This window comes from Phyllobates terribilis, unplaced genomic scaffold, assembly GCF_046119375.1.
Source record: "Phyllobates terribilis strain yellow unplaced genomic scaffold, ASM4611937v1 Scaffold_1__5_contigs__length_1240528914, whole genome shotgun sequence".
Taxonomy (NCBI): Eukaryota; Metazoa; Chordata; class Amphibia; order Anura; family Dendrobatidae; genus Phyllobates; species Phyllobates terribilis.
Window position 1 is genome coordinate 81,020,893 of NW_027362761.1, and position 25,643 is coordinate 81,046,535.

A 25,643-nucleotide genomic window follows, 5' to 3' on the forward strand; every position below is an offset into this window, starting at 1 on the left:
ACAATGGAAGGGTTCCAAAGCATTTTTAAACTTCAGTAGAATTCCGAGAAAAACGGAAAAGTCTAAAAGCATTTTAAAACTTCAGTAGAATTCCAAGAACAATGGGAGAGTTTTACAGACTGATTTAAAAAAAACAGAACATTCCGAGAACAATGGGAGAGTTCAAAAGCATTTTTAAACTTCAGCAGAATTCCGAGAACAATGGATGAGTTCCAAAGCATTTTTAAACTTCAGTAGAATTCCGAGAACAATGGAAGAGTTCCAAAGCATTTTTAAACTTCAGCAGAATTCCGAGAACAATGGGAGAGTTCCAAAGCAATTTTACACTTCAGCAGAATTCCGAGAACAATGTGAGAGTTATACAGACTGATTTTAAAAAAAAAAACATTGTGAGAACAATGGGAGAGTTCCGAAGCATTTTTAAACTTCAACAGAATTCTGAGAACAATGTAAGAGTTCCAAAGCATTTTTAGACTTCAGCAGAATTCCGAGATCAATGGGAGAGTTCCAAAGCATTTTAAAACTTCAGTAGAATTCCGAGAAAAATGGGAGAGTTACAAAGCAATTTTAAACTTCAGCAGAATTCCGAGAACAATGTGAGAGTTGTTATGTTCTGCTACCAAAGCTAAGGAAAGAGAGGAGATCTGTCCCTACTATAAGACTCAGCTGAATCCCTACGATGTAACAGGGAACCTGATCCTGCGATCAGACCTGCTAAAGTCCTAATCTAGTCTGTACGAAGACCTATAGATGTGGGGAGGGAATCCCTACAAGTACTAAGGACTGGGAGGAATATGGGACACCTCCTAACAGAAATAGTAGCAGACAGACGAACAAACAAAATAGATAGAACATAGAGGTCCGTAGACCAAGCAAACTAACAGAGTTAGATACAGAGCACAGGCTAGCTAGAAAGTAGATATACAATGAAGTCCAGCAAAGCCAGAAGGGCGGAGCAGGATTAAATAGGCCAACAAAGTCATGTGACCAGCAAAGGAAAAAAAACCTAACAGCAAGGTTCTAACAGTACCCCCCCTTCTAAGAGGATCCTCCGGATCCCCTAGGACCAGGCTTATCAGGAAATCTCCTGTGAAACGCTCTGATAAGTCTGGACGCGGAAACATCATCTGACCTCACCCAAGATTTATCCTCGGGTCCGAAACCTTTCCAGGCCACAAGATACTGCAAACTACCTCTATACCGTCTAGAGTCAAGGATGCGAGAAATTTCATATTCCCCGTCCTCCACCACCGGAGGAACAGAGGCAGAGGCGTCACCATCCGACACAACAGCTTTTTTTAACAGAGAGACATGAAAGACCGGATTAATTCTCCAGGAGGTAGGAACCTCCAACCTAACAGCAGATTGGTTGACAACCTGAAGCACCTTAAAGGGCCCTACAAACTTGGGACCCAATTTCTTAGAAGGAATCCTCAACCGCAGATTCCTAGAGGACAAGCAAACCATGTCACCAACAGCGAACAAAACCTCCTGTCGTTTCCTATCAAAGTAGTCTTTAGATTTTCTGTTGGCCTCCTGAAGATTACCACGCACATCCGTCCAAACTCTTTCCAAATCACCGGAAAAATTCTCCTCCTCAGGCACGGCAGATCCCAACTTGGAGAACGACCCAAACGACGGATGTCTCCCAGAACAACAAAAAAAAGGCGAACAACCAGCAGAAGAAGATGTATGATTGTTCAGAGCAAATTCGGCAAGTGGCAGAAACTCAGACCACCCCTCTTGATTGTCTGCCACAAAACAACGCAAGAACTGCTCAACATCCTGGTTTTTCCTTTCTGTCTGGCCATTAGATTCAGGATGATATCCGGACGAAAACGACAAATGAATTCCCAACCTGTCACAAAAGGCACGCCAAAAACGAGCCACGAACTGAGGACCCCTATCAGAAACAATGTCAGTAGGAATGCCATGAAGTCTGACAATTTCCTTGACAAAGGCCTTAGCGAGAGTTTTAGCGCAGGGCAGTTTGACGAAGGGAACCAAGTGACACATCTTGCTAAAACGGTCCACGACCACCCAGATGACAGTAAAACCCTCAGAGGGGGGAAGGTCAGTTATAAAGTCCATAGCCAAATGTGTCCAAGGAGCACTGGGGACCTCCAAAGGACAAAGCAACCCCGCAGCAGGAGTATGTGAGGACTTAGATCTAGCACATATAGTACATTGGCGCACCCACTTAATGACTTCCTTCTGCCATCCAGGCCACCAAAAACTGCGACCCACCAGTCTCTTGGTCTCAGAGATTCCGGGATGACCTGCCAACCGAGATTCGTGACACTCAACAAACAAATCTCTCCTAAAGGTCCCAGGCACAAACAACCTCCCATGAGGAGTGTTAGATGGGGCATTCTCCTGAGCTTTAAGAATCTCATCTTCCAAAACGGAGTCTAAAGCAGCTATCACAACACCTTCTTGTAAAATGTTTTCCTCTTTCTCAGCACCGACTATGGGAGAAAAACTGCGAGATAAGGCATCCGCCTTAACATTCTTAGTACCAGGGATGTAAGTAACGGAGAAATTAAACCGCGAGAAAAACAGTGCCCACCTAGCCTGACGGGCATTCAGGCGCTTGGCAGCATCAAGATATATCAGATTTTTATGATCCGTAAGAACCTGAACGGGAAATTCCGCACCTTCCAAGAAGTGGCGCCAGTGTTCAAATGCGAGTTTAATAGCCAATAATTCCCGATTACCAATATCGTAATTCAGTTCAGTCTCCGAAAATTTTTTTGAAAAAAAGGCACAGGGATGTAATCCATCCCCGTTATCCTGAGACAATACTGCGCCAACCCCCACAGAGGAAGCATCAACCTCAACCAAAAACGGCCTAGTAACATCAGGCTGCATAAGGATGGGAGCAGAGGTGAACCTCTCCTTGAGATACACAAAAGCTTCAATGGCCTCAGAAGACCACTGAACCGCATCAGCACCTTTCCTGGTGAGATCAGTCAGAGGTTTGACAATACTAGAAAAATTTTTTATGAATTTTCTGTAGCAATTGGCGAAACCCAAAAACCTCTGTATCGATTTCAAACCAATAGGCCTAGGCCATTCCTGCACAGCCTGAACCTTAACCGGATCCATCTCAAAACCTTTGCTGGAGATAATGTAGCCCAAAAAACTAATTCTCTGTACAGCGAACTCACATTTCTCCAGCTTAGCAAAAAGCGAATTGTCCATTAATAACTGTAATACCTCACGCACGCTCCGCCAATGAGACTCCAGATCTGGCGAATAAATCAAAATGTCATCCAAATACACAACCACATTTTTACCGATCAAAGGTCTAAGGATGTCATTAATCAGATTCTGAAAAAATGCAGGAGCATTAGTAAGACCAAAAGGCATAACCAGATTCTCAAAATGACCCACAGGAGTGTTAAAAGCAGTCTTCCATTCATCACCCTCCTTCATGCGCAACAGATTGTATGCCCCCTTAAGGTCAATTTTAGAGAACCACTTGGCCCCCAATAACTGGTTAAACAGATCAGGAATCAATGGCAGTGGGTAAGGATTGCGTACCGTAATTTTGTTAATCTCACGAAAATCCAGACAAGGACGTAAATCGCCGTCCTTTTTTTTTACAAAAAAAAATCCAACTGCCACAGGAGACTTAGAGGGCCTAATGTGACCGGCGGCCAAACTTGTCTGTATGTATTCCTCCAAAGCCTTCCTCTCAGGAATAGTAAGGTTAAATAAACGACTTTTAGGAAGAGTCGCTCCAGGGACAAATTCAATAGAACAATCATAGTCTCTATGGGGAGGCAAAACCTGCGATTCCTTCTCAGAAAAAACTCTCCAAAAATCCTGAATAGGAACAGGCAATTCTCCCCTATCCAAAGCTGCAATACGCCCATTACAACACTTGTCATAACATTTATGGCTCCAGGATTTAATTTCACTGGTAGACCAATCCAGTACAGGATTGTGAAATTTTAACCAGGGCAAACCCAATATTACTGGAGAAGGCAAGTTATTCAACACTACCAAATCCAATTTCTCATGGTGAACACCATTAATAGTGAGAGGAAATTCACTGACCTTGAGAGTAATATTCTTCAAAGGGGAGCCATCCACAGAAACCACAGCAATGGGGGATGATAAAGGTTCAGGTTTTAAATTGAGTTTTTCCACGAATCCCCCATCAATTACATTCAGTGTAGACCCGCAATCAACAAACACCCGAAATTCCATTAATTTTTCCTGAGCAATCGTGGAAGCAGCCAAAAATATACCCTTGGAATTTAAACAGGCAATACGGGCGTGACTGACCATTTTTTTTTCTTTCTTCATCCGAAGCTCACAGCCTTTAATCAAATGACCAGATTTTCCGCAATAGTAGCACAAGCCTTCCGAAAAACGACGGTCTTTTTCTTGAGAGCGAGGTGCCACCGATCCAATCTCCATCGGTTCACCACTGTTAGTACACACATTATCATAACCAGAAACTGACATAGCAGAGGATTTGCTCTCATTAACCCTAGCACGCAGTCTTCTATCCACCCGTATAGCTAATTGCATAGCCTGTTGCAAATCCTCAGGTGTAGGATAAGCAATTAGCAGGTCTTTAACCCTTTCACTGAGCCCAGCAAGAAATAGACTTTTCAGAGCAGAATCGTTCCACCCTGTTTGAGTGGACCAACGACGAAAATGTGTACAATATTTTTCCACATTACCCGATCCTTGTTTTAGACGTCTCAACTCAGTCTCAGCTGATGCGACACGGTCAGGATCATCATATAATAGTCCCAAAGCAGAAAAAAAACTATCCACTGATCTGAAGCATGAATCACTAGGTTGCAAAGAAAAGGCCCACTCCTGAGGCTCTTTGCGCAAAAGTGACATTATGAACCCTACGCGCTGGGATTCATCCCCAGAGGACTTAGGTCTCAAACGAAAATACAATAAGCAAGCATTTTTAAATGAAAAAAATTCTCGGTGTTCACCAAAAAATAAATCCGGCAAACATACCTTAGGCTCCAAGAAATGTGCTCCAGGACAGTTACTCACGTGTTGACGGAGCTCGGCCACCTCCAGAGAGAGTCCCTGCAGGCGATGAGCCAAATCTTGAACCGACACCATGATGGAACAGAAAAATCTTTACTTAGAGAATTTGCAGGCTGGACTTACTGTTATGTTCTGCTACCAAAGCTAAGGAAAGAGAGGAGATCTGTCCCTACTATAAGACTCAGTTGAATCCCTACGATGTAACAGGGAACCTGATCCTGCGATCAGACCTGCTAAAGTCCTAATCTAGTCTGTACGAAGACCTATAGATGTGGGGAGGGAATCCCTACAAGTACTAAGGACTGGGAGGAATATGGGACACCTCCTAACAGAAATAGTAGCAGACAGACGAACAAACAAAATAGATAGAACATAGAGGTCCGTAGACCAAGCAAAATAAAAGAGTTAGATACAGAGCACAGGCTAGCTAGAAAGTAGATATACAATGAAGTCCAGCAAAGCCAGAAGGGCGGAGCAGGATTAAATACGCCAACAAAGTCATGTGACCAGCAAAGGAAAAAAAACCTAACAGCAAGGTTCTAACAAGAGTTATACAGACTGATTTAAAAAAAAATAACATTCCGAGAACAATGTAAGAGTTCCAAAGCATTTTTAAACTTCAGCAGAATTCCGAGATCAATGGGAGAGTTCCAAAGCATTTTTAAACTTCAGCAGAATTCCAATCGCAATTTGAGAGTTCTACAGAATGAATTAAAAAAACAGTAACATTCCGAGAACAATGGGAGAGTTCCAAAGCATTTTTAAACTTCAGCAGAATTCCGAGAACAATGGAAGTGTTCCAAAGCATTTTTAAACTTCAGTAGAGTTCCGAGAACAATGGAAGAGTTCCAAAGCGTTTTAAAACTTCAGTAGTATTCCGAAAACAATAGGAGAGTTTTACAGACTTATTTAAAAAAACAATAACATTCCGAGAACAATGGGAGAGTTCCAAAGCATTTTTAAACTTTAGCAGAAATCCGAGAACAATGGAAGAGTACCGAAGCATTTTTAAACTTCAGTAGAATTCGGAGAACAACGGAAGAGTTGCAAAGCATTTTAAAACTTCAGTAGAATTCCGAGAAAAATGGGAGAGTTCTACAGACTGATTTAAAAAAAACAATAACATTCCGAGAACAATGGGAGAGTTCCAAAGCATTTTTAAACTTCAGCAGAATTCCGAGAACAATGGAAGAGTTCCAAAGCATTTTTAAACTTCTTTAGAATCCGAGAATAATGGGACAGTTCTACAGACTGATTTAAAAAAAACAATAACATTACGAGAACAATGGGAGAGTTCCAAAGCATTTTTACACTTCAGCAGAATTCCAAGAACAATGGAAGAGTTCCAAAGCATTTTTTAACTTCAGCAAAATTCCGAGAACAATGGAAGAGTTCCAAAGCAATTTTATACTTCAGCAGAATTCCGAGAACAATGTGAGAGTTCTACAGACTGATTTAAAAAAAATAACATTCCGAGTACAATGGGAGAGTTCCGAAGCATTTTTAAACTTAAACAGAATTCTGAGAACATTGTAAGAGTTCCAAAGCATTTTTAAACTTCAGCAGAATTCCAAGATCAATGGGAGAGTTGCAAAGCATTTTTAAACTTCAGCAGAATTCCGAGAACAATGGAAGAGTTCCAAAGCATTTTTAAACTTCAGCAGAATTCCAAGAACAATGGGAGAGTTCTACAGAATGAATTAATAAAACAATAACATTCCAAGAACAATGGGAGAGTTCCAAAGCATTTTTAAACTTCAGTAGAATTCCGAGAACAATGGAAGAGTTCCAAAGCATTTTAAAACTTCAGCATAATTCCGAGAACAATGGGAGAGTTCCAAAGCAATTTTAAACTTCAGCAGAATTCCGAGAACAATGTGAGAGTTATACAGACTGATTTAAAAAAAAATAACATTCCGAGAACAATGGGAGAGTTCCGAAGCATTTTTAAACTTCAACAGAATTCTGAGAAAAAATGGAAGAGTTCCAAAGCATTTTTAAACTTCAGTAGAATTCCGAGAACCATGTAAGAGTTCCAAAGCATTTTAAAATTTCAGTAGAATTCCTAAAACAATGGGAGAGTTTTACAGACTTATTTAAAAAAACAATAACATTCCGAGAACAATGGGAGAGTTCCAAAGCATTTTTAAACTTCAGCAGAAATCCGAGAACAATGGAACAGTTCCGAAGCATTTTTAAACTTCAGTAGAATTCAGAGAACAACGGAAGAGTTGCAAAGCATTTTAATACTTCAGTAGAATTCCGAGAACAATGGGAGAGTTCTACAGACTGATTTAAAAAAACAATAACATTCCGAGAACAATGGAAGAGTTCCAAAGCATTTTTAAACTTCAACAGAATTCTGAGAACAATGTAAGAGTTCCAAAGCATTTTTAGACTTCAGCAGAATTCCGAGATCAATGTGAGAGTTCCAAAGCATTTTGAAACTTCAGCAGAATTCCAAGAACAATTTGAGAGTTCTACAGAATGAATTAAAAAAACAAAAACATTCCGAGAACAATGGGAGAGTTCCAAAGCATTTTTAAACATCAGTAGAATACCGAGAACAAGGGAAGAGTTGCAAAGCATTTTAAAACTTCAGTAGAATTCCGAGAACAATGGAGAGTTCTACAGACTGATTTAAAAAAAACAATAATATTCCGAGAACAATGGGAGAGTTCCAAAGCATTTTTAAATTTCAGCAGAATTCCGAGAACAATGTATGAGTTCCAAAGCATTTTTAAACTTCAGTAGAATTCCGAGAACAATGGGAGAGTTCCAAAGCATTTTAAAACTTCAGTAGAATTCCGAGAACAATGGGAGAGTTACAAAGCAATTTTAAACTTCAGCAGAATTCCGAGATCAATGGGAGAGTTCCAAAGCATTTTTAAACTTCAGCAGAATTCCAATCGCAATTTGAGAGTTCTACAGAATGAATTAAAAAAAAAGTAACATTCCGAGAACAATGGGAGAGTTCCAAAGCATTTTTAAACTTCAGTAGAGTTCCGAGAACAATGGAAGAGTTCCAAAGCGTTTTAAAACTTCAGTAGAATTCCGAAAACAATAGGAGAGTTTTACAGGCTTATTTAAAAAAACAATAACATTCCGAGAACAATGGGAGAGTTCCAAAGCATTTTTAAACTTTAGCAGAAATACGAGAACAATGGAAGAGTACCGAAGCATTTTTAAACTTCAGTAGAATTCGGAGAACAACGGAAGAGTTGCAAAGCATTTTAAAACTTCAGTAGAATTCCGAGAAAAATGGGAGAGTTCTACAGACTGATTTAAAAAAAACAATAACATTCGAGAACAATGGGAGAGTTCCAAAGCATTTTTAAACTTCAGCAGAATTCCGAGAACAATGGAAGAGTTCCAAAGCATTTTTAAACTTCTGTAGAATTCCGAGAACAAGGGAAGAGTTGCAAAGCATTTTAAAACTTAAGTAGAATCCGAGAACAATGGGACAGTTCTACAGACTGATTTAAAAAAAACAATAACATTACGAGAACAATGGGAGAGTTCCAAAGCATTTTAAAACTTCAGCAGAATTATGAGAACAATGGGAGAGTTCTACAGACTGATTTAAAAAAATAACATTCCGAGTACAATGGAAGAGTTCTAAACAATTTTTAAACTTCAGTAGAATTCCGAGAACAACGGAAGAGTTCCAAAGCGTTTTAAAACTTCAGTAGAATTCCGAAAACAATAGGAGAGTTTTACAGGCTTATTTAAAAAAACAATAACATTCCGAGAACAATGGGAGAGTTCCAAAGCATTTTTAAACTTTAGCAGAAATACGAGAACAATGGAAGAGTACCGAAGCATTTTTAAACTTCAGTAGAATTCGGAGAACAACGGAAGAGTTGCAAAGCATTTTAAAACTTCAGTAGAATTCCGAGAAAAATGGGAGAGTTCTACAGACTGATTTAAAAAAAACAATAACATTCGAGAACAATGGGAGAGTTCCAAAGCATTTTTAAACTTCAGCAGAATTCCGAGAACAATGGAAGAGTTCCAAAGCATTTTTAAACTTCTGTAGAATTCCGAGAACAAGGGAAGAGTTGCAAAGCATTTTAAAACTTAAGTAGAATCCGAGAACAATGGGACAGTTCTACAGACTGATTTAAAAAAAACAATAACATTACGAGAACAATGGGAGAGTTCCAAAGCATTTTAAAACTTCAGCAGAATTATGAGAACAATGGGAGAGTTCTACAGACTGATTTAAAAAAATAACATTCCGAGTACAATGGAAGAGTTCTAAACAATTTTTAAACTTCAGTAGAATTCCGAGAACAACGGAGGAGTTGCAAAGCACTTTAAAACTTCAGTAGAATTCCGAGAACAATGGGAGAGTTCTACAGACTGATTTAAAAAAAACAATAACATTCCGAGAACAATGGGACAGTTCCAAAGCATTTTTAAACTTCAGTAGAATTCCGAGAACAATGGAAGAGTTCCAAAGCATTTTAAAACTTCAGTAGAATCCGAGAACAATGGGACAGTTCTACAGAGTGATTTAAAAAAAACAATAACATTCCGAGAACAATGGGAGAGTTCCAAAGCATTTTTAAACTTCAGCAGAATTTCGAGAACAATGGTAGAGTTCCAAAGCATTTTTAAACTTCAGTAGAATTCCGAGAACAATGGAAGAGTTCCAAAGCATTTCAAAACTTCAGCAGAATTCCGAGAACAATGGAAGAGTTCCAAAGCATTTTTTTACTTCAGCAAAATTCCGAGAACAATGGAAGAGTTCCAAAGCAATTTTAAACTTCAGCAGAATTCCGAGAACAATGTGAGAGTTCTACAGACTGATTTAAAAAAAAATAACATTCCGAGTACAATGTGAGAGTTCCGAAGCATTTTTAAACTTCAGCTGAATTTCGAGAACAATGGAAAACTTCCAAAGCATTTTTAAACTTCAGTAGAATTCCGAGAACAATGGAAGAGTTCTAAAGCATTTTAAAACTTCAGTAGAATTCCAATGACAATGGGAGAGTTCTACAGACTGATTAAAAAAAAACAATAACATTCCGAAAACAATGGGAGAGTTCCAAAGCATTTTTAAACTTCAGCAGAATTCCGAGAACAATGGAAGAGTTCCAAAGCATTTTTAAACTTCAGTAGAATTCCGAGAACAACGGAAGAGTTGCAAAGCATTTGAAAACTTCAGTAGAATTCCGAGAACAATGGGAGAGTTCTACAGACTGATTTTAAAAAAACAATAACATTCCGAGGACAATGGGACAGTTCCAAAGCATTTTTAAACTTCAGCAGAATTCCAAGAACAATGGAAGAGTTCCAAAGCATTTTTAACCTTCAGTAGAATTCCGAGATCAATGGAAGAGTTCCAAAGCATTTTTAAACTTTAGTAGAATTCCGAGAACAATGGGAGAGTTCTAAAGACTGATTTAAAAAAACAATAACATTCCGAGAACAATGGGAGAGTTCCAAAGCATTTTTAAACTTCAGCAGAATTCCGAGAACAATGGAAGAGTTCCAAAGCATTTTTAAACTTCAGTAGAATTCCGAGAACAATGGAAGAGTCGAAAAGCATTTTTAAACTTCAGCAGAATTCCAAGAGCAATGGGAGAGATCTACAGAATGAATTAAAAAAGCAATAACATTCCGAGAACAATGGGAGAGTTCCAAAACATTTTTAAACTTAAGCAGAATTCCAGGAACAATGGAAGAGTTCCAAAGCATTTTTAAACTTCAGCAGAATTCCGAGAACAATGGAAGAGTTCCAAACCATTTTTAACCTTCAGTAGAATACCGAGAACAATGGAAGAGTTGCAAAGCACTTTAAAACTTCAGTAGAATTCCGAGAACAATGGGAGAGTTCTACAGACTGATTTAAAAAAAACATTAACATTCCGAGAACAATGGGAGAGTTCCAAAGCATTTTTAAACTTAAGTAGAATTCCGAGAACAATGGAAGAGTTCCAAAGCATTTTAAAACTTCAGTAGAATCCGAGAACAATGGGACAGTTCTACAGACTGATTTAAAAAAAACAATAACATTCCGAGAACAATGGGAGAGTTCCAAAGCATTTTTAAACTTCAGCAGAATTTCGAGAACAATGGTAGACTTCCAAAGCATTTTTAAACTTCAGTAGAATTCCGAGAACAATGGAAGAGTTCCAAAGCATTTCAAAACTTCAGCAGAATTATGAGAACAATGGGAGAGTTCCAAAGCATTTTTAAACTACAGCAGAATTCCGAGAACAATGGAAGAGTTCCAAAGCATTTTTTTACTTCAGCAAAATTCCGAGAACAATGGAAGAGTTCCAAAGCATTTTAAAACTTCAGTAGAATTTCGATGACAATGGGAGAGTTCTTCAGACTGATTAAAAAAAAACAATTACATTCCGAGAACAATGGGAGAGTTCCAAAGCATTTTTAAACTTCAGCAGATTTCCGAGAACAATGTGAGAGTTCTACAGACTGATTTAAAAAAAAATAACATTCCGAGTACAATGGGAGAGTTCCGAAGCATTTTTAAACTTCAGCAGAATTATGAGAACAATGGGAGAGTTCCAAAGCATTTTTAAACTTCAGCAGAATTTCGAGAACAATGGAAAAGTTCCAAAGCATTTTTAAACTTCAGTAGAATTCCGAGAACAATGGAAGAGTTCCAAAGCATTTCAAAACTTCAGCAGAATTATGAGAACAATGGGAGAGTTCCAAAGCATTTTTAAACTTCAGCAGAATTTCGAGAACAATGGAAAAGTTCCAAAGCATTTTTAAACTTCAGTAGAATTCCGAGAACAATGGAAGAGTTCTAAAGCATTTTAAAACTTCAGTAGAATTCCAATGACAATGGGAGAGTTCTACAGACTGATTAAAAAAAAACAATAACATTCCGAAAACAATGGGAGAGTTCCAAAGCATTTTTAAACTTCAGCAGAATTCCGAGAACAATGGAAGAGTTCCAAAGCAATTTTAAACTTCAGTAGAATTCCGAGAACAACGGAAGAGTTGCAAAGCATTTTAAAACTTCAGTAGAATTCCGAGAACAATGGGAGAGTTCTACAGACTGATTTTAAAAAAACAATAACATTCCGAGGACAATGGGACAGTTCCAAAGCATTTTTAAACTTCAGCAGAATTCCAAGAACAATGGAAGAGTTCCAAAGCATTTTTAACCTTCAGTAGAATTCCGAGAACAATGGAAGAGTTCCAAAGCATTTTTAAACTTCAGTAGAATTCCGAGAACAACGGAAGAGTCGAAAAGCATTTTTAAACTTCAGCAGAATTCCAAGAGCAATGGGAGAGTTCTACAGAATGAATTAAAAAAGCAATAACATTCCGAGAACAATGGGAGAGTTCCAAAACATTTTTAAACTTAAGCAGAATTCCAAGAACAATGGAAGAGTTCCAAAGCATTTTTAAACTTCAGCAGAATTCCGAGAACAATGGAAGAGTTCCAAACCATTTTTAACCTTCAGTAGAATACCGAGAACAATGGAAGAGTTGCAAAGCACTTTAAAACTTCATTAGAATTCCGAGAACAATGGGAGAGTTCTACAGACTGATTTAAAAAAAACATTAACATTCCGAGAACAATGGGAGAGTTCCAAAGCATTTTTAAACTTCAGTAGATTTCCGAGAACAATGGAAGAGTTCCAAAGCATTTTAAAACTTCAGTAGAATCCGAGAACAATGGGACAGTTCTACAGACTGATTTAAAAAAAACAATAACATTCCGAGAACAATGGGAGAGTTCCAAAGCATTTTTAAACTTCAGCAGAATTTCGAGAACAATGGTAGACTTCCAAAGCATTTTTAAACTTCAGTAGAATTCCGAGAACAATGGAAGAGTTCCAAAGCATTTCAAAACTTCAGCAGAATTATGAGAACAATGGGAGAGTTCCAAAGCATTTTAAAACTTCAGTAGAATTCCGATGACAATGGGACAGTTCTACAGACTGATTTAAAAAAAACAATAACATTACGAGAACAATGGGAGAGTTCCAAAGCATTTTAAAACTTCAGCAGAATTATGAGAACAATGGGAGAGTTCTACAGACTGATTTAAAAAAATAACATTCCGAGTACAATGGAAGAGTTCTAAACAATTTTTAAACTTCAGTAGAATTCCGAGAACAACGGAAGAGTTGCAAAGCACTTTAAAACTTCAGTAGAATTCCGAGAACAATTGGAGAGTTCTACAGACTGATTTAAAAAAAACAATAACATTCCGAGAACAATGGGACAGTTCCAAAGCATTTTTAAACTTCAGTAGAATTCCGAGAACAATGGAAGAGTTCCAAAGCATTTTAAAACTTCAGTAGAATCCGAGAACAATGGGACAGTTCTACAGACTGATTTAAAAAAAACAATAACATTCCGAGAACAATGGGAGAGTTCCAAAGCATTTTTAAAGTTCAGCAGAATTTCGAGAACAATGGTAGAGTTCCAAAGCATTTTTAAACTTCAGTAGAATTCCGAGAACAATGGAAGAGTTCCAAAGCATTTCAAAACTTCAGCAGAATTATGAGAACAATATGAGAGTTCCAAAGCATTTTTAAACTACAGCAGAATTCCGAGAACAATGGAAGAGTTCCAAATCATTTTTTTACTTCAGCAAAATTCCGAGAACAATGGAAGAGTTCCAAAGCAATTTTAAACTTCAGCAGAATTCCGAGAACAATGTGAGAGTTCTACAGACTGATTTAAAAAAAAATAACATTCCGAGTACAATGTGAGAGTTCCGAAGCATTTTTAAACTTCAGCAGAATTTCGAGAACAATGGAAAAGTTCCAAAGCATTTTTAAACTTCAGTAGAATTCCGAGAACAATGGAAGAGTTCTAAAGCATTTTAAAACTTCAGTAGAATTCCAATGACAATGGGAGAGTTCTACAGACTGATTAAAAAAAAACAATAACATTCCGAAAACAATGGGAGAGTTCCAAAGCATTTTTAAACTTCAGCAGAATTCCGAGAACAATGGAAGAGTTCCAAAGCAATTTTAAACTTCAGTAGAATTCCGAGAACAACGGAAGAGTTGCAAAGCATTTTAAAACTTCAGTAGAATTCCGAGAACAATGGGAGAGTTCTACAGACTGATTTTAAAAAAACAATAACATTCCGAGGACAATGGTACAGTTCCAAAGCATTTTTAAACTTCAGCAGAATTCCAAGAACAATGGAAGAGTTCCAAAGCATTTTTAACCTTCAGTAGAATTCCGAGAACAATGGAAGAGTTCCAAAGCATTTTTAAACTTCAGTAGAATTCCGAGAACAATGGGAGAGTTCTACAGACTGATTTAAAAAAACAATAACATTCCCAGAACAATGGGAGAGTTCCAAAGCATTTTTAAGCTTCAGCAGAATTCCGAGAACAATGGAAGAGTTCCAAAGCAATTTTAAACTTCAGTAGAATTCCGAGAACAACGGAAGAGTCGAAAAGCATTTTTAAACTTCAGCAGAATTCCAAGAGCAATGGGAGAGTTCTACAAAATGAATTAAAAAAGCAATAACATTCCGAGAACAATGGGAGAGTTCCAAAACATTTTTAAACTTAAGCAGAATTCCAAGAACAATGGAAGAGTTCCAAAGCATTTTTAAACTTCAGCAGAATTCCGAGAACAATGGAAGAGTTCCAAACCATTTTTAACCTTCAGTAGAATACCGAGAACAATGGAAGAGTTGCAAAGCACTTTAAAACTTCAGTAGAATTCCGAGAACAACGGAAGAGTCGAAAAGCATTTTTAAACTTCAGCAGAATTCCAAGAACAATGGAAGAGTTCCAAACCTTTTTTAACCTTCAGTAGAATACCGAGAACAATGGGACAGTTCTACAGACTGATTTAAAAAAAACAATAACATTCCGAGAACAATGGGAGAGTTCCAAAGCATTTTTAAACTTCAGCAGAATTTCGAGAACAATGGTAGAGTTGAAAGCATTTTTAAACTTCAGTAGAATTCCGAGAACAATGGAAGAGTTCCAAAGCATTTCAAAACTTCAGCAGAATTATGAGAACAATGGGAGAGTTCCAATGCAGTTTTAAACTACAGCAGAATTCCGAGAACAATGGAAGAGTTCCAAAGCATTTTAAAACTTCAGTAGAATCCGAGAACAATGGGACAGTTCTACAGACTGATTTAAAAAAAACAATAACATTCCGAGAACAATGGGAGAGTTCCAAAGCATTTTTAAACTTCAACAGAATTCTGAGAACATTGTAAGAGTTCCAAAGCATTTTAAACTTCAGTAGAATTCCGAGGACAATGGGAGAGTTTTACAGACTGATTTAAAAAAACAATAACATTCCGAGAACAATGGGAGAGTTCCAAAGCATTTTTAAACTTCAGCAGAATTCCGAGAACAATGGAAGAGTTCCAAAGCATTTTTAAACTTCAGTAGAATTCTGAGAAAAATGGAAGAGTTCCAAAGCATTTTTAAACTTCATCAGTATTCCGAGAACAATGGAAGAGTTCTAAAGAATTTTTAAACTTCAGTAGAATTCCGAGAACAACGGAAGAGTTGCAAAGCACTTTAAAACTTCAGTAGAATTCCGAGAACAATGGGAGTGTTCTACAGACTGATTTAAAAAAAACAATAACATTCCGAGAACAATGGGAGAGTTCCAAAGCATTTTTAAACTTCAGTAGAATTCCGAGAACAATGGAAGAGTTCCAAAGCATTTCAAAACTTCAGCAGAATTATGAGAACAATGGGAGAGTTCCAAAGCATTTTTAAACTACAGCAGAATTCCGAGAACAATGGAAGAGTTCCAAAGCAATTTATACTTCAGCAGAATTCCGAGAACAATGTGAGAGTTCTACAGACTGATTTAAAAAAAAATAACATTCCGAGTACAATGTGAGAGTTCCGAAGCATTTTTAAACTTCAGCAGAATTCCGAGAACAATGGAAGAGTTCCAAAGCAATTTTAAACTTCAGTAGAATTCCGAGAACAACGGAAGAGTTGCAAAGCATTTTAAAACTTCAGTAGAATTCCGAGAACAATGGGAGAGTTCTACAGACTGATTTTAAAAAAACAATAACATTCCGAGGACAATGGTACAGTTCCAAAGCATTTTTAAACTTCAGCAGAATTCCAAGAACAATGGAAGAGTTCCAAAGCATTTTTAACCTTCAGTAGAATTCCGAGAACAATGGAAGAGTTCCAAAGCATTTTTAAACTTCAGTAGAATTCCGAGAACAATGGGAGAGTTCTACAGACTGATTTAAAAAAACAATAACATTCCGAGAACAATGGGAGAGTTCCAAAGCATTTTTAAGCTTCAGCAGAATTCCGAGAACAATGGAAGAGTTCCAAAGCAATTTTAAACTTCAGTAGAATTCCGAGAACAACGGAAGAGTCGAAAAGCATTTTTAAACTTCAGCAGAATTCCAAGAGCAATGGGAGAGTTCTACAAAATGAATTAAAAAAGCAATAACATTCCGAGAACAATGGGAGAGTTCCAAAACATTTTTAAACTTAAGCAGAATTCCAAGAACAATGGAAGAGTTCCAAAGCATTTTTAAACTTCAGCAGAATTCCGAGAACAATGGAAGAGTTCCAAACCATTTTTAACCTTCAGTAGAATACTGAGAACAATGGAAGAGTTGCAAAGCACTTTAAAACTTCAGTAGAATTCCGAGAACAACGGAAGAGTCGAAAAGCATTTTTAAACTTCAGCAGAATTCCAAGAACAATGGAAGAGTTCCAAACCTTTTTTAACCTTCAGTAGAATACCGAGAACAATGGGACAGTTCTACAGACTGATTTAAAAAAAACAATAACATTCCGAGAACAATGGGAGAGTTCCAAAGCATTTTTAAACTTCAGCAGAATTTCGAGAACAATGGTAGAGTTGAAAGCATTTTTAAACTTCAGTAGAATTCCGAGAACAATGGAAGAGTTCCAAAGCATTTCAAAACTTCAGCAGAATTATGAGAACAATGGGAGAGTTCCAATGCAGTTTTAAACTACAGCAGAATTCCGAGAACAATGGAAGAGTTCCAAAGCATTTTAAAACTTCAGTAGAATCCGAGAACAATGGGACAGTTCTACAGACTGATTTAAAAAAAACAATAACATTCCGAGAACAATGGGAGAGTTCCAAAGCATTTTTAAACTTCAACAGAATTCTGAGAACATTGTAAGAGTTCCAAAGCATTTTAAACTTCAGTAGAATTCCGAGGACAATGGGAGAGTTTTACAGACTGATTTAAAAAAACAATAACATTCCGAGAACAATGGGAGAGTTCCAAAGCATTTTTAAACTTCAGCAGAATTCCGAGAACAATGGAAGAGTTCCAAAGCATTTTTAAACTTCAGTAGAATTCTGAGAAAAATGGAAGAGTTCCAAAGCATTTTTAAACTTCATCAGTATTCCGAGAACAATGGAAGAGTTCTAAAGAATTTTTAAACTTCAGTAGAATTCCGAGAACAACGGAAGAGTTGCAAAGCACTTTAAAACTTCAGTAGAATTCCGAGAACAATGGGAGTGTTCTACAGACTGATTTAAAAAAAACAATAACATTCCGAGAACAATGGGAGAGTTCCAAAGCATTTTTAAACTTCAGTAGAATTCCGAGAACAATGGAAGAGTTCCAAAGCATTTCAAAACTTCAGCAGAATTATGAGAACAATGGGAGAGTTCCAAAGCATTTTTAAACTACAGCAGAATTCCGAGAACAATGGAAGAGTTCCAAAGCAATTTATACTTCAGCAGAATTCCGAGAACAATGTGAGAGTTCTACAGACTGATTTAAAAAAAAATAACATTCCGAGTACAATGTGAGAGTTCCGAAGCATTTTTAAACTTCAGCAGAATTCCGAGAACAATGGAAAAGTTCCAAAGCATTTTTAAACTTCAGTAGAATTCCGAGAACAATGGAAGAGTTCTAACGCATTTTAAAACTTCAGTAGAATTCCAATGACAATGGGAGAGTTCTACAGACTGATTAAAAAAAAACAATAACATTCCGAAAACAATGGGAGAGTTCCAAAGCATTTTTAAACTTCAGCAGAATTCCGAGAACAATGGAAGAGTTCCAAAGCAATTTTAAACTTCAGTAGAATTCCGAGAACAACGGAAGAGTTGCAAAGCATTTTAAAACTTCAGTAGAATTCCGAGAACAATGGGAGAGTTCTACAGACTGATTTTAAAAAAACAATAACATTCCGAGGACAATGGTACAGTTCCAAAGCATTTTTAAACTTCAGCAGAATTCCAAGAACAATGGAAGAGTTCCAAAGCATTTTTAACCTTCAGTAGAATTCCGAGAACAATGGAAGAGTTCCAAAGCATTTTTAAACTTCAGTAGAATTCCGAGAACAATGGGAGAGTTCTACAGACTGATTTAAAAAAACAATAACATTCCGAGAACAATGGGAGAGTTCCAAAGCATTTTTAAGCTTCAGCAGAATTCCGAGAACAATGGAAGAGTTCCAAAGCAATTTTAAACTTCAGTAGAATTCCGAGAACAACGGAAGAGTCGAAAAGCATTTTTAAACTTCAGCAGAATTCCAAGAGCAATGGGAGAGTTCTACAAAATGAATTAAAAAAGCAATAACATTCCGAGAACAATGGGAGAGTTCCAAAACATTTTTAAACTTAAGCAGAATTCCAAGAACAATGGAAGAGTTCCAAAGCATTTTTAAACTTCAGCAGAATTCCGAGAACAATGGAAGAGTTCCAAACCATTTTTAACCTTCAGTAGAATACCGAGAACAATGGAAGAGTTGCAAAGCACTTTAAAACTTCAGTAGAATTCCGAGAACAACGGAAGAGTCGAAAAGCATTTTTAAACTTCAGCAGAATTCCAAGAACAATGGAAGAGTTCCAAACCTTTTTTAACCTTCAGTAGAATACCGAGAACAATGGGACAGTTCTACAGACTGATTTAAAAAAAACAATAACATTCCGAGAACAATGGGAGAGTTCCAAAGCATTTTTAAACTTCAGCAGAATTTCGAGAACAATGGTAGAGTTGAAAGCATTTTTAAACTTCAGTAGAATTCCGAGAACAATGGAAGAGTTCCAAAGCATTTCAAAACTTCAGCAGAATTATGAGAACAATGTGAGAGTTCCGAAGCATTTTTAAACTTCAGCAGAATTCCGAGAACAATGGAAAAGTTCCAAAGCATTTTTAAACTTCAGTAGAATTCCGAGAACAATGGAAGAGTTCTAACGCATTTTAAAACTTCAGTAGAATTCCAATGACAATGGGAGAGTTCTACAGACTGATTAAAAAAAAACAATAACATTCCGAAAACAATGGGAGAGTTCCAAAGCATTTTTAAACTTCAGCAGAATTCCGAGAACAATGGAAGAGTTCCAAAGCAATTTTAAACTTCAGTAGAATTCCGAGAACAACGGAAGAGTTGCAAAGCATTTTAAAACTTCAGTAGAATTCCGAGAACAATGGGAGAGTTCTACAGACTGATTTTAAAAAAACAATAACATTCCGAGGACAATGGTACAGTTCCAAAGCATTTTTAAACTTCAGCAGAATTCCAAGAACAATGGAAGAGTTCCAAAGCATTTTTAACCTTCAGTAGAATTCCGAGAACAATGGAAGAGTTCCAAAGCATTTTTAAACTTCAGTAGAATTCCGAGAACAATGGGAGAGTTCTACAGACTGATTTAAAAAAACAATAACATTCCGAGAACAATGGGAGAGTTCCAAAGCATTTTTAAGCTTCAGCAGAATTCCGAGAACAATGGAAGAGTTCCAAAGCAATTTTAAACTTCAGTAGAATTCCGAGAACAACGGAAGAGTCGAAAAGCATTTTTAAACTTCAGCAGAATTCCAAGAGCAATGGGAGAGTTCTACAAAATGAATTAAAAAAGCAATAACATTCCGAGAACAATGGGAGAGTTCCAAAACATTTTTAAACTTAAGCAGAATTCCAAGAACAATGGAAGAGTTCCAAAGCATTTTTAAACTTCAGCAGAATTCCGAGAACAATGGAAGAGTTCCAAACCATTTTTAACCTTCAGTAGAATACCGAGAACAATGGAAGAGTTGCAAAGCACTTTAAAACTTCAGTAGAATTCCGAGAACAACGGAAGAGTCGAAAAGCATTTTTAAACTTCAGCAGAATTCCAAGAACAATGGAAGAGTTCCAAACCTTTTTTAACCTTCAGTAGAATACCGAGAACAATGGGACAGTTCTACAGACTGATTTAAAAAAAACAATAACATTCCGAGAACAATGGGAGAGTTCCAAAGCATTTTTAAACTTCAGCAGAATTTCGAGAACAATGGTAGAGTTGAAAGCATTTTTAAACTTCAGTAGAATTCCGAGAACAATGGAAGAGTTCCAAAGCATTTCAAAACTTCAGCAGAATTATGAGAACAATGGGAGAGTTCCAATGCAGTTTTAAACTACAGCAGAATTCCGAGAACAATGGAAGAGTTCCAAAGCATTTTAAAACTTCAGTAGAATCCGAGAACAATGGGACAGTTCTACAGACTGATTTAAAAAAAACAATAACATTCCGAGAACAATGGGAGAGTTCCAAAGCATTTTTAAACTTCAACAGAATTCTGAGAACATTGTAAGAGTTCCAAAGCATTTTAAACTTCAGTAGAATTCCGAGGACAATGGGAGAGTTTTACAGACTGATTTAAAAAAACAATAACATTCCGAGAACAATGGGAGAGTTCCAAAGCATTTTTAAACTTCAGCAGAATTCCGAGAACAATGGAAGAGTTCCAAAGCATTTTTAAACTTCAGTAGAATTCTGAGAAAAATGGAAGAGTTCCAAAGCATTTTTAAACTTCATCAGTATTCCGAGAACAATGGAAGAGTTCTAAAGAATTTTTAAACTTCAGTAGAATTCCGAGAACAACGGAAGAGTTGCAAAGCACTTTAAAACTTCAGTAGAATTCCGAGAACAATGGGAGTGTTCTACAGACTGATTTAAAAAAAACAATAACATTCCGAGAACAATGGGAGAGTTCCAAAGCATTTTTAAACTTCAGTAGAATTCCGAGAACAATGGAAGAGTTCCAAAGCATTTCAAAACTTCAGCAGAATTATGAGAACAATGGGAGAGTTCCAAAGCATTTTTAAACTACAGCAGAATTCCGAGAACAATGGAAGAGTTCCAAAGCAATTTATACTTCAGCAGAATTCCGAGAACAATGTGAGAGTTCTACAGACTGATTTAAAAAAAAATAACATTCCGAGTACAATGTGAGAGTTCCGAAGCATTTTTAAACTTCAGCAGAATTCCGAGAACAATGGAAAAGTTCCAAAGCATTTTTAAACTTCAGTAGAATTCCGAGAACAATGGAAGAGTTCAAAAGCATTTTAAAACTTCAGTAGAATTCCGATGACAATGGGAGAGTTCTACAGACTGATTAAAAAAAAACAATAACATTCTGAGAACAATGGGAGAGTTCCAAAACATTTTTAAACTTCAGCAGAATTCCGAGAACAATGGAAGAGTTAAAAGCATTTTTAAACTTCAGTAGAATTCCGAGAACAACGGAAGAGTTGCAAAGCATTTTAAAACTTCAGTAGAATTCCAAGAACAATGGGAGAGTTCTACAGACTGATTTTAAAAAAACAATAACATTCCGAGGACAATGGGACAGTTCCAAAGCATTTTTAAACTTCAGCAGAATTCCAAGAACAATGGAAGAGTTCCAAAGCATTTTTAACCTTCAGTAGAATTCCGAGAACAATGGAAGAGTTCCAAAGCATTTTTAAACTTCAGTAGAATTCCGAGAACAATGGGAGAGTTCTACAGACTGATTTAAAAAAACAATAACATTCCGAGAACAATGGGAGAGTTCCAAAGCATTTTTAAACTTCAGCAGAATTCCGAGAACAATGGAAGAGTTCCAAAGCATTTTTAAACTTCAGTAGAATTCCGAGAACAACGGAAGAGTCGAAAAGCATTTTTAAACTTCAGCAGAATTCCAAGAGCAATGGGAGAGTTCTACAGAATGAATTAAAAAAGCAATAACATTCCGAGAACAATGGGAGAGTTCCAAAACATTTTTAAACTTAAGCAGAATTCCAAGAACAATGGAAGAGTTCCAAAGGATTTTTAAACTTCAGCAGAATTCCGAGAACAATGGAAGAGTTCAAAAGCATTTTTAAACTTCAGTAGAATTTCGAGAACAACGGAAGAGTTGCAAAGCATTTTAAAACTTCAGTAGAATTCCGAGAACAATGGGAGAGTTCTACAGACTGAGTTAAAAAAAACAATAACATTCCGAGGACAATGGGACAGTTCCAAAGCATTTTTAAACTTCAGCAGAATTCCAAGAACAATGGAAGAGTTCCAAACCTTTTTTAACCTTCAGTAGAATACCGAGAACAATGGAAGAGTTGCAAAGCACTTTAAAACTTCAGTAGAATTCCGAGAACAATGGGAGAGTTCTACAGACTGATTTAAAAAAAACAATAACATTCCGAGAACAATGGGAGAGTTCCAAAGCATTTTTAAACTTCAGTAGAATTCCGAGAACAATGGAAGAGTTCCAAAGCATTTTAAAACTTCAGTAGAATCCGAGAACAATGGGACAGTTCTACAGACTGATTTAAAAAAAAAAATAACATTCCGAGAACAATGGGAGAGTTCCAAAGCATTTTTAAACTTCAGCAGAATTTCGAGAACAATGGTAGAGTTGAAAGCATTTTTAAACTTCAGTAGAATTCCGAGAACAATGGAAGAGTTCCAAAGCATTTCAAAACTTCAGCAGAATTATGAGAACAATGGGAGAGTTCCAATGCAGTTTTAAACTACAGCAGAATTCCGAGAACAATGGAAGAGTTCCAAAGCATTTTAAAACTTCAGTAGAATCCGAGAACAATGGGACAGTTCTACAGACTGATTTAAAAAAAACAATAACATTCCGAGAACAATGGGAGAGTTCCAAAGCATTTTTAAACTTCAGCAGAATTTCGAGAACAATGGTAGACTTCCAAAGCATTTTTAAACTTCAGTAGAATTCCGAGAACAATGGAAGAGTTCCAAAGCATTTCAAAACTTCAGCAGAATTATGAGAACAATGGGAGAGTTCCAAAGCATTTTTAAACTACAGCAGAATTCCGAGAACAATGGAAGAGTTCCAAAGCATTTTTTTACTTCAGCAAAATTCCGAGAACAATGGAAGAGTTCCAAAGCATTTTAAAACTTAAGTAGAATTCCGATGACAATGGGAGAGTTCTTCAGACTGATTAAAAAAAAACAATAACATTCCGAGAACATTGGAAGAGTTCCAAAGCATTTTTAAACTTCAGCAGATTTCCGAGAACAATGTGAGAGTTCTACAGACTGATTTAAAAAAAAATAACATTCCGAGTACAATGGGAGAGTTCCGAAGCATTTTTAAACTTCAGCAGAATTCCGAGAACAATGGAAAAGTTCCAAAGCATTTTTAAACTTCAGTAGAATTCCGAGAACAATGGAAGAGTTCCAAAGCATTTTAAAACTTCAGTAGAATTCCGATGACAATGGGAGAGTTCTTCAGACTGATTAAAAAAAAACAATAACATTCCGAGAACAATGGGAGAGTTCCAAAGCATTTTTAAACTTCAGCAGATTTCCGAGAACAATGGAAGAGTTCCAAAGCATTTTTAAACTTCAGTAGAATTCCGAGAACAATGGAAGAGTTCCAAAGCATTTCAAAACTTCAGCAGAATTATGAGAACAATGGGAGAGTTCCAAAGCATTTTTAAACTACAGCAGAATTCCGAGAACAATGGAAGAGTTCCAAAGCATTTTTTTACTTCAGCAAAATTCCGAGAACAATGGAAGAGTTCCAAAGCAATTTATACTTCAGCAGAATTCTGAGAACAATGTGAGAGTTCTACAGACTGATTTAAAAAAAAATAACATTCCGAGTACAATGTGAGAGTTCCGAAGCATTTTTAAACTTCAGCAGAATTCCGAGAACAATGGAAAAGTTCCAAAGCATTTTTAAACTTCAGTAGAATTCCGAGAACAATGGAAGAGTTCCAAAGCATTTTAAAACTTCAGTAGAATTCCATGACAATGGGAGAGTTCTACAGACTGATTAAAAAAAAACAATAACATTCCGAGAACAATGGGAGAGTTCCAAAGCATTTTTAAACTTCAGCAGAATTCCGAGAACAATGGAAGAGTTAAAAGCATTTTTAAACTTCAGTAGAATTCCGAGAACAACGGAAGAGTTGCAAAGCATTTTAAAACTTCAGTAGAATTCCAAGAACAATGGGAGAGTTCTACAGACTGATTTTAAAAAAACAATAACATTACGAGGACAATGGGACAGTTCCAAAGCATTTTTAAACTTCAGCAGAATTCCAAGAACAATGGAAGAGTTCCAAAGCATTTTTAACCTTCAGTAGAATTCCGAGAACAATGGAAGAGTTCCAAAGCATTTTTAAACTTCAGTAGAATTCCGAGAACAATGGGAGAGTTCTACAGACTGATTTAAAAAAACAAGAACATTCCGAGAACAATGGGAGAGTTCCAAAGCATTTTTAAACTTCAGCAGAATTCCGAGAACAATGGAAGAGTTCCAAAGCATTTTTAAACTTCAGTAGAATTCGAAGAACAACGGAAGATTCGAAAAGCATTTTAAAACTTCAGTAGAATTCCGAGAACAATGGGAGAGTTCTACAGACTGATTTAAAAAAAACAATAATATTCCGAGAACAATGGGAGAGTTCCAAAGCATTTTTAAACTTCAGCAGAATTCCGAGATCAATGGGAGAGTTCCAAAGCATTTTTAAACTTCAGCAGAATTCCAATCGCAATTTGAGAGTTCTACAGAATGAATTAAAAAAAAGTAACATTCCGAGAACAATGGGAGAGTTCCAAAGCATTTTTAAACTTCAGCAGAATTCCGAGAACAATGGAAGCGTTCCAAAGCATTTTTAAACTTCAGTAGAGTTCCGAGAACAATGGAAGAGTTACAAAGCCTTTTAAAACTTCAGTAGAATTCCGAAAACAATAGGAGAGTTTTACAGGCTTATTTAAAAAAACAATAACATTCCGAGAACAATGGTAGCGTTCCAAAGCATTTTTAAACTTTAGCAGAAATCCGAGAACAATGGAAGAGTACCGAAGCATTTTTAAACTTCCGTAGAATTCGGAGAACAACGGAAGAGCTGCAAAGCATTTTAAAACTTCAGTAGAATTCCGAGAAAAATGGGAGAGTTCTACAGACTGATTTAAAAAAAACAATAACATTCCGAGAACAATGGGAGAGTTCCAAAGCATTTTTAAACTTCAGCAGAATTCCGAGAACAATGGAAGAGTTCCAAAGCATTTTTAAACTTCTGTAGAATTCCGAGAACAAGGGAAGAGTTGCAAAGCATTTTAAAACTTCAGTAGAATCCAAGAACAATGGGACAGTTCTACAGACTGATTTAAAAAAAACAATAACATTACGAGAACAATGGGAGAGTTCCAAAGCATTTTAATACTTCAGCAGAATTATGAGAACAATGGGAGAGTTCTACAGACTGATTTAAAAAAAATAACATTCCGAGTACAATGGGAGAGTTCCGAAGCATTTTTAAACTTCAACAGAATTCTGAGAACATTGTAAGAGTTCCAAAGCATTTTAAAACTTCAGTAGAATTCTGAGGACAATGGGAGAGTTTTACAGACTGATTTAAAAAAACAATAACATT